This window comes from Pleurodeles waltl, chromosome 5 (assembly GCF_031143425.1).
Source record: "Pleurodeles waltl isolate 20211129_DDA chromosome 5, aPleWal1.hap1.20221129, whole genome shotgun sequence".
Lineage (NCBI taxonomy): Eukaryota > Metazoa > Chordata > Amphibia > Caudata > Salamandridae > Pleurodeles > Pleurodeles waltl.
In genome coordinates this window covers 107,366,804-107,377,507 of record NC_090444.1, presented here as the reverse complement: position 1 = coordinate 107,377,507, position 10,704 = coordinate 107,366,804, and positions in this window count along the sequence as shown.

The following is a 10,704-nucleotide window of genomic DNA, read 5'->3' as shown; positions in this document are numbered from 1 at the left end:
TGCCATCAACCAGGTCCTGTTCACGATGGTACACACGGATACCCAGGTAGCGAATCATACATGGTTGCCACAGGACATGACTACTGCCAGGATGAGTCCCGGATCTCGGAGTTCAGAGTCAAAGGGGAAAAGACTCGATTTGGACCAGTTAACCCTGAGACCAGATATCGATGTGAAGTGCTGTAATAATGTGCCCACCCTCTCGGGGATCTGCGTGATGTCTCGGAAGAAAAGGGGGAGATTGTCAGCGTGCAACGATACTATGTGCACACCATCCCTCAGGGTGATTCCCCAGTCGGTCCCTTCACTGCGCAGGGTCGCCGCTAAGGGTTCTATGGCAAGAGAAAATAACAGTGGCGAAAGAGGGCAACCCTGTTGCGTGCCTCTGCACACATTGTTTGGATCCGATGCGGTACCTCCTATTTTCACCCGAACTAGCGGCCGAGTATACAATCGTTTAACCAGCCGGACAAAAGGGGGTCCTATGCCAAACTGCCTCAACACCCTAAACAGGTAGGGCCACTCCAGGAAGTCAAAAGCTTTCTCCAAATCCAGGACAAGACAGCCCGCTTTCGGCCAGTCCCTCCTTGCGTACTGCATGACGCGAAACAGCCGTCTAATATTATGTGAAGTGTCCCTGGCCGGCACAAACCCGTTCTGGTCGGGGTAGACCAGGCCTGGCACCTGCAGGGCAAGGCGCGTTGCCAATGCTTTAGCCAGAATTTTGTAGGCAGTGTTCAGCATCGCCAGGGGCCGATACGATCCCATCTCTGCTGGGTCCCTCCCGGGCTTAGGAAGGGATACCAGTAGTGCCTCCATCTGGGAGGCCAACAAGCAACCCCTCTGAGCAGCTTCCTCATACATCTGGAGCCACCTTTGGCGCAAGCAGGGGCGCAAAAGCCTTATAAAAGTCAACCGGTAAACCATCCGGTCCTGGAGTTCTGCCGGACGCCAGCTCAACAATGCTGAACTTTATTTCCTCAAGGTCAAGAGGCACATCGAGCGCCTCTCTCTGCTCCGCCTCCAACCAAGGGAGCTCCACAGCAGCAAGAAAATCCTTACAGAGACTCTCCGCAGGGGGCGTGCCTGAAGCATACAATGCCTCATAGTGCCTTGTGAATTCAACATGTATTTCCCGGGGCGTATGCACCATCGTCCCAGCCCGAGAGCGGATCTCTACAATTGACCCCCTGTCGTAATCGCGCCGATCAGCCAAGCTAGCAGCCTGCCCGCCTTATCAGCAGAGGCATGTGTTCTCGCAGAGTGTGGGGCATTGTTCAAACATCATAAACGCTCAAGTAGTGACCGGTGCTCAGTACGCGCCACAGACAATTTCCGGGCGGCCGTCGAACTAACCGACGCCTCGCTCTCTGGGTACAGCATATTACGTTCCACCCAAGTAAGGTCACGTTTAACGGAGCAGCGCAGGCTACACTGGGTCCCCAGACAGTGCCCTCTGATAAAAACCTTAAACGCATCCCATTCCAACAACCCCGTCGAGACTGTGCCCTCATTGTGCTCAAAGTACTCCGGGATCGCAGTGCCCAGCGACGCCCTGAAGGCAGCATCTTCCAATAATTCCGGTCTCAACTTCCAAGTGGAAACAGCCGGAGGAGAGGAGTCCCATCGCAAGCACGTCAACAACGGGTTATGGTCTGAATGGGTGCGCCCCAGATACTCCGTGTCCACAATCACTGGGGCCAGGTTCTGAGTACAAAACATCCTGTCTAAGCGCACATGCAGCAAGTGCGGGACGGAATAAAACGAGTAGACCCTATCCCCCGCATGCCGCTGCTGCCAGATGTCAATCAACTACCAATGCTGGGCCCAAAACAGGAGGCCGCGCGCGGCAGTCACAACCGGGGATGAGGGTAACGGCGTTAAGGAGTGGTCCAAATCAACATCAAGCACACTATTAAAATCCCCTCCCAATAACCACAGAAACTCACTCCAACCCGCCAAGTGTTGGGATAATCCGCCCAGGAATGACGTCTGATCAATATTCGTAGCATAAATGGAGCCCAGCACCACAGCATGGCCCGCCAGTCTGCCACGAATCAGAACACATCTACCCTGTGGATCAGCGATCTGTTCTTCCACCGCGAAGGGAACTCCCGCTCTGATCCAGATCAGAACGGCCCTAGCATAGGCCGAGTGTCCCGCCGCATAAAGCTGCCCCCTCCAGCGTCGCCGCAATCGGGGGATCTCTGAACCCACCAGGTGCGTCTCCTGCAAGAACGCCAATTGGATTGAATACCATCTAAGATAGGAGTAGATGGCGTTTCTGTGTTTTTAGGGTGCATATGCCCCTTACATTCCAAGTAATCGCAGTATATGAAGACATATCACAATCAGCCAGTCGCCCCTCTATAAGGACAGCACACCCCATCGCCTAGCGCCACGGCCATGCCAACGGTAGCCCAGCCTCCGATCGGGTGCTCTATGCGTGCCCTCCAGCGCAACCAAAACAGAACCAATACCATCAGGGCAGATAGACAACAGGTCACCGCCCAAACCAAACAACCCAAACAGCAGCATGCAGCAACACAACCACTCATTATGTGTCTCCACTATTAGGAGTGTGGGGTAGGCCAATCCCACAGGAAAACACTCTCTACATGAACCACAATATCCGGCTATAGCAGATAATAGGAGGGGGGCAGAGGGTGAAGACCGGAAGGGGGCAGACCATGCTCGGTAACCGTAATAGTGAATAGGGGGTGGGGGAGAACAATCACCGACCCAGCAACCACATGCACACATCTCCGGGTCTAAGGGTCCGCATTCAACAACTAGATTCCCCATCCGATCACAGCATCAAACACGCTGAATGGCTGCACACACATCAGACAGGCCAGGTGCACAATCCTGGCGGCGTGCAAAGTTCAAACCTAGCTCAGACAGCCTTCAAAAAAGTTCGGCCGCCGTGGCCGGCGTCAACACCGGACCCACCACATAGCCTGACTTAGAGGATCGATCAGGCGTATTGGGTCTCTCACTGGGCGGCTGGGAAAGTTCCGTCTCCGACTCCGATAGCAGCAGGGAGGCGCTGATCGCTGCAGCCGAGTGGATTGACTCTCTCCTATATAAGCTGCTCTAAGTCTGGTGCGTGCGCACCCGGTCCCGCTTGAATTTCGCTTCTCTTCCGGGCACGTCTGGCACGACTGCGCCTGTTTCGCTCCATCGACACAGGTCGCTCAGCCACCCGGCCTGCGCTGCGGCCCGTCGATTCGAGCCACTCCCACGCCGCCTCGGGGGTAGAAAAAAAGTGCGACTTATTCTCAGCCACAATACGCAGCTTGGCAGGAAATAACAAGGAGTAGTTTAGGCCGAGAGACCGAAGCCTACGTTTCAAAGGCAGATAAGATGCCCGGTCTCTCTGCACCGCCAGTGGGTAGTCCAGAAACAGCAGAATCTGTGCATCATCCACCCGGGAGGGTGGAGAGGCCCGCACAGCCTGGAGTATAACATCTCTGTCCACATAATGGAGGAGACGGATCATAAACGGCCGAGGGCTGCTCCCCAGGGGCCTCGACCGGGTGGGAATCCGATGCGCTCTCTCCACAGAGAAAAAGGGGGTGAGCTTGTCCGCCGGCACCAATGCTCGCAGCCAACTTTCCGAGTAGGCCACTGCGTCTTGACCCTCAGTACCCTCTGGCAGGCCAACCACCCGGATATTGTTCCTCCTGGAGCGCCCTTCTGCATCTTCTACTCGGCACTCCAACTCTACTTTCCGGGACAACACATCTTCCATTCCTGACTTCAGACGAGAGGTCATTGGCGTCAGCTCGCCTACACGTGCCTCAATCTCGCTAGTTTGATCCAGCATCTTACGGTGGTCAGCGTGTAGCAGGACAAGGTCACTGGTCACCTTATCTATTTTGGCTTCCAGTGACGTGCGAGCGCGCTCCAATGATTCTCCAATACGTTCCACTGCGGTGAGAACTGCATCGAGCTTCTTACTGTCGTGGGCCGGCATGTCCTGCGTCCTCGCAGCACCGGTAACGGTCCCCGCCATGGTTTATGCCTCTGACAGGCTCCGCCAGCTCCCTGGGCAATCCTCGCCGTCTCACCACCAGCTATGACTGTGTCGCTGCTTCAACTGGCCCCAAACAGCACGGGGGCCCTAGCATGGGATTCCACCGCCAAGAGCACAGCCACTTGCCTCCAGGCGATTCAGCCAAAGCCCACGTCCCACTTCACTCCTCCAATGCCCGATGACAGCACAACTCGCAACAGGAGGCACCGGGAAAGGACTGCCTTGCGACACTCACATAATTGTTAAGAAGTGTGGTGCCTCACAGGTCCCCACAGCGTCTCCACTCCCTCCACTGCTTGGCATGATGGGCTCCAGGCTGGGTGAGGCCCGCTTGCCGGGGCAGCCAAAGTGCCGCCGCATGGTAGCACGAGCAGCCCGACCCACGAGTACCATGGCTCAGTGGGCACAATATCTTCTCCAGCCCCCCCGGGCTCCGCCGTAATCTCCGGGCCCGCGGTGGGCCAGCCAGGCCTAGAACTGACTCAGATCAGGTCCAACAGTCTTCGATAGGCCTGACACGGCCCCCGGGCACGACCCACTCAAAGGCGGCACAACAGCACTTCAGAAGGGGCGCTCAGCTCCGCAATATCTCCCCCTGGCGCCAGTCCGCCCAGGTAGGCCCCGTCCAGGCCCCGCAGCACCGCCGCCGGGCCTCAAAGGAAGCTGCACAGGCCGGCCCGGGACTCCAATCCACCTCCGGGGGACCGCTCACCTGTGGCACCACCGCTCCCTGCGTCTCTCCTCCTCCGGGTCTCCCCCCGACCTCACAAGCAGCAGCAATCACACGGGGGACCCACCTCAGGGACGCCCCAGCACGCGGCCTCCTCGGCACTGCACGCCGCACTCCACGCGGCCCAGCCGCCGGCATCACGGCACAGCACAGCAGGCCCAGGCACGCACGGCCTCGGTACGGGGCCAGTAGTTCAGCCCTGGAAGTCGGACCACCAGCCGGGAGTGTCGCTACTCCGACTGGGTCCAGTCCCGGGTACCTGCAGAGTCTCCCAGGTCCTCCGCCCCCAGAGGTGGTGCCAGATAGGCCGGGAGCGGCGCAGAGCTCTTTCAGCTCACGTCCGCCATGTTCAGTGGCTTGGCCACGCCCTAACTATCCAAATCATTATTAGGCCCAAGCCTCTCCCCCCTGTTGGAAGTCATAGAGCAAAGATTTCTCCCACATTAACCTACAACACCGAAATCCTTTTGGGAAAATTCAGTAGCCTAATGAACAAGCTCATAGCAAGGATTTATAAATGTGTTCTGCGGCTGCCAAAATATTTGTCCACCGCCTAGATCAGGCTGAAACTGGGCCTTGTGGATCAGTGAGCTGTTGGCACTAGAGACTTCCTCAATTTGTGCCACAAGCTGCGGGGGCTAGCACTGCCTCTCTAGAGACACTGTCATGGGCCGACATCAGCACCAGTGGGCCTGGTCGATCACAGAGACAGCTTTTCAAAGATTGTGAGTAGCTACTGAATGCGAATTACCTCTGGGTCATAAATACAAACCAATCTGCATTTAAACTGGGTGTCAAAAAATGTGTCTGTCTTTGGTCCTACCACTCAGACAGAGCTACACTAGCCAAACAAAAGCATGCATGGACAGTAATCAACTCACACCAGCCTGCATCTCCCTCCCCATACCTTGCCTGTACGTGCTCCAATCATTTGAATCTAAGATTCATGACTCTTAGGGTGGGTGAGTGGCTATTTCTGAAGCATCTAGCTTGATGGCACCATCCCACGGAGGGGATCAAACATAGCAGCTGTGGTCAGTGGATGATTCCTCAAGCATGTCCTGTGTCTTTGCCCAGCCCTTTTGGACAAGTGTAAAACTAGACTCCAGGGCAAGTGAAACACTCTAGGAATACGAACCTGCTGGCACGGCATTATCGCAGCCCTCTATCCTGACAATACTACCTTAACTGCTTCTGTCCCGCGGACGTAACGGTTACGTCCTGTGGCACGGTGCTCCTATGCCGAGGATGTAACCATTGCGTCCCGGTACTGGAGCTCGGAAGGAGCGCTAGCCTTCTCTCTGTGGGATTCCCCCCATCACCACAGGGCAGGGCTGGAAGGGCAATTGCTTCCCCTTCCAGCCCCGACCCCCCCACCTCCCCAGTGACATCTGATGATGTCAGCACGCAATTGCGCACTGACCTCATCAGAGGTCGCCTCCTGTGATACGGAAGCATTTCTCTTCCGCTCGAGAGGACGGCGCAGGCAGAGACATCAAAAGAAAGGAGAGGCTTTTCCTTTCTTTTGATGTCATTCTGAGCATTTCTGCAGCCCGATCGTAAAGCGATCAGGCTGCAGAAATGCCCACTAGACACCAGGGATTTTTGTTGTTGTTGTTATTGGCATGAAAGGGGAGCGACCCCTTGTGCAAGGGTCGCTCCTCTGGGGGGCATTTTTTCTAAGGCCATTTCTGCCCCCCTGGGGGCATATCGGCCTATATTGATGAGGCCGATCTGCCCCCGGGGGGGCAGAAGCCACTAGACACAAGGGATTTTTTTTAGTTGTTTACATTGATAAGGGGAGCGACCCCTTAGGAAAAGGTCGCTCCCCTGGGGGGGAATTGTTTTTAGGCCATTTCTGCCCCCCTTGGGGCAGAGCGGACTATTTTTATTAGGCCAATCTGCCCCCAAGGGGGGAAGAAACCAGTAGACAACAGGGATTTTTTTTTTTTTAGGTCTGTTTCACGCAAGGAGAGCGACCCCTTAGGCAAGAGTCGCTCCCCTGGGGGGCAAATTTATTTTAGGCCATTTCTGCCCCCGTTGGGGGAAGATCAGCCTATTTTAATTAGGCCGATCTGCCCCCAAGGGGGGCAGAAACCACTAGGCACCAGGGATTTTTTGTTGTTGTTTTTTTACAGATAGGGAGTCACCCATTAGGCAAGGGTCTCTCCCCTGGGGGGGGGGGGTTTATTTTAGGCCATTTCTGCCCCTCTTGGGGGCAGATTCGCCTATTTTTGCAAGGCTCATCTGCCCCCCACTGGTGGGCAGATGGGGCAATTACCCCGATCCACTCCCAGGGGGGGAAAAAGCCTACTAGATGCCAGGGAATTTTAAACAAATTAAAAAAAATACCAACCAGTATGGGCATGGTTATGCCCCCTCCCCAACTGAAGGGGCTAACAGTCTCTCAGTTCTCCCCCCCACACACACTAAAACATCTTATCCCATGGCAAGAGGACGTTTGATTATTTTGGGTTTTGGTTTTACATTTCAGCCATGAGAGCTTGTCTAACTCCCAAAATCGTCCCAGTTGGAATGGTGAGGGCTGCACTTTTGGACTTGAGGTCCCTGCCATGTAGAAAAATCTACGAGACCTAGACACATCTGAAAACTAAACATCTGGGTGAGTACAGGATGGTGTGCTTCACATGCACCCCCCACCATTTTCTTACCCACAATCCCCTGCAAACCTCCAACCTTGCTTGAAATCACACATTTTTCCCACATTTTCATGATGGAACCTTCCGGAATCTGCAGGAATCCACAAAATTCCTAATACTCAGCATTGTCACATCTATACCGATAAAAATTCTGCCCTACTTGAAAGCCTAAAAACATTTTTTTTCAAACTGCCCTTTTGGACCCACTTTGGTTCCCGCTCGTTTTTTACATGTTTTTTGCTCTTTCCTGTCACAGGCACTTGGCCCACCTACACAAGAGAGGTACTATTTTTACCGGGAGACTGACAGGAATGTTGGGTGGTAGGAAATTTGTGCTGGTGCGGTGACCCCACACAGAAATGTGGGAAAATGTGATTTTGTAGCAAAATCTGAGGTTTGCTGAGGATTCTGGGTAAGAAAACACTGGGGGATCCAAGCAAGTCACACCTCCCTGGACTCCCTCAGGTGTCTAGTTTTCAGAAATGTTTGGGTTTGGTAGGTTTCCCTATATGGCTGCTGAGCCAAGAATCAAAAGCACATGTGCCCCTACCGCAAAAACAGGTAGTTTTGTATTTGATAACTTTGATGTGTCCACATAGGGGGTCATTCCAGCACCGCCAACAGGCTGGCGGTGCTTCCTGGCCAATTCTGACCGCGGCAGTAAAGCCGCGGTCAGAAAAGGGGAACCTGCGGTTTCCCGACGGTTTTCCCCTGGCCAAAGGAATCCTCCATGGCGGCGCTGCAAGCAGCCCCGCCATGGGGATTCCGACCCCCTTCCCGCCAGGAAGAGGCTGGCGGGAACGGGTGTCGTGGGGCCCCCTAACAGGGCCCCATAAAGATTTTCAGTGTCTGCCTGGCAGACACTGAAAATCACGACGGGTGCCACTGCACCTGTCGCACCGCAGCAAATCCGCCGGCTCCATTCGGAGCCGGCTTCAACTTTGCTGGGGCTTTCCCGCTGGGCCGGCGGGCGATCTTTTGCAGATCACCCGCCGGCCCAGCGGGAAAGTCAGAATGTCCCCTGCGGTCATATGACCGCGGGGCGGTGTTTGGGCGGTTTCCGCCCGGCCGGCGGCGGCCATAGTGTTTTAGCGCATTTCCTTTTGTGGGCACTAGGCCTACCCACACAACTGAAGTACCATTGGGAGACTTGGGGGAATTCTGGGTGGAAGGAAATGCATTTCTCCTCTCAGATTCCAGAACTTTCTAGCCTAGAGGCCAAAATCAACAGGTAGGCACTTTGCAAAAAACAGCTCTGTTTTCTTTGGGAAAATGTGATGTGTCCACGTTGTGTTGTGGGGCATTTTCTGTCGCCGGCACAAGGCCTACAAACACAAGTGAGGTACCATTTTTATCGGGAGACTTGGGGGAACGCTGGGTGGAAGGAAATTTGTGGCTCCTCTCAGATTCCAGAACTTTCTGTCACCGAAATGTGAGGGAAAAGTGTTTTTTTGGCCAAGTTTTGAGGTTTGCAAAGGATTCTAGGTAACAGAACCTGGTGAGAGCCCCACAAGTCACCCCATCTTGGATTCCCCTAGGTGTCTAGTTTTAAAAAATGCACAGGTTTGGTAGGTTTCCCTAGGTGCCGGCTGGGCTAGAGTCCAAAATTCACAGCTAGACACTTTGCAAAAAACAGCTCTGTTTTCTTTGGGAAAATGTGATGTGTCCGTGTTGTGTTTTGGGGCCTTTCCTGTCACGAACACTAGGCATACCCATACAAGTGAGGTACCATTTGTATAGGGAGACTTGGGGGAATGCTGGGTGGAAGGAAATGTGTGGCTCCTCTCAGATTCCATAACTTTCTGTCACTGAAATGTGAGGAAAACGTTTTTTTTGGTCAAATTTTGAGGTTTGCAAAGGATTCTGGGTAACAGAACCTAGTGAGAGCCCAAAAAGTCAACCCATCCGGGATTCCCCTAGGCGTCTTGTTTTCAAAAATGCACAGGTTTGGTAGGTGTCCTAGGTGCCGACTGAGCTAGAGGCCAAAATCCATAGCTAGGCTCTTTGCAAAAAACACGTCAGATTTCAATGTAAAAATGGGATGGGTCCATGTTGGGTTTTCTTGTCGCGGGCATTAAACCTACCCAGGCAAGTGAGGTGCCATTTTTATCAGGAGACTTGGGGGAACACAGAATAGAAGAACAAGTTTTATTGCCCCTTTTCTTTCTCTACATGTTTGACTTCTAAATGTAAGACAGTGTGTAAAAAAGACTTCTATTTGAGAAATGCACTGTAATTCACATGCTAGTATGAGGACCTCGGAATTCAGAGAAGTGCAAATAACCACTGTTTCTCAACACCTTATCTTGTGCCCATTTTGGAAATACAAAGGTTTCCTTGATACCTATTTTTCACTCTTTATATTTCCGCAAATAAATTGTTGTATACCCAGTATAGAATGAAAACCCATTGCAAGGTGCAGCTCATTTATTGGCTCTGGGTACCTAGGGTTCTTGATGAACCCACAAGCCCTATATATCCCCGCAACCAGAAGAGTCCAGCAGATGTAACGGTATATTGCTTTAAAACATCTGACATTGCAGGCAAAAGTTACAGAGTAAAACGTGGAGAGAAATGGCTGGTTTATTTCACCTCAATTTCAATATTTTTTCATTTTAGCTGTTATTTTCTGTAGGAAAACCTTGTAGGATCTACACAAGTGACCCCTTGCTGAATTCAGACTTCTGTCTACTTTTCAGAAATGTTTAGCTTTCTGGGATCCAGCATTGGTTTTGTACCCATTTCTGTCACTAACTGGAAGGAGACTAAACGCACCAAAAATAGTAACAATGGGGTATGTCCCAGTAAAATGCCAAAATTGTGTTGAAAAATGTGGTATTCTGATTCATGTCTGCCTGTTCCTGAAATCTGGGAAGATGGAGATTTTAGCACAGCAAACCCTTTGTTGATGCCATTTTCAGGGGAAAAAACACAAGCCTTCTTCTGCAGCCCATTTCTCCCATTTTTTTTTAAACGAAAATTTCGCTGTATTTTGGCTAATTTCTTGGTCTCCTTCAGAGGAACCCACAAACTCTGGGTACCTCTAGAATCCCTAGGATGCTGGAAAAAAGGACGCAAATTTGGCGTGGGTAGCTGATGTGGACAAAAAGTTATGGGGGCCTAAGCGCAAACTTCCCCAAATAGCCATAAAAAGGCTCGGCATAGGAGGGGAAAAGGCCTGGCAGAGAAAGGGTTAAATATTAAAGTTGGGTAAATTTGTCACCCTTGCATTTAAAAGGATTAGTGGCCTCGAGGGGTGGACCTGCAGTACCATC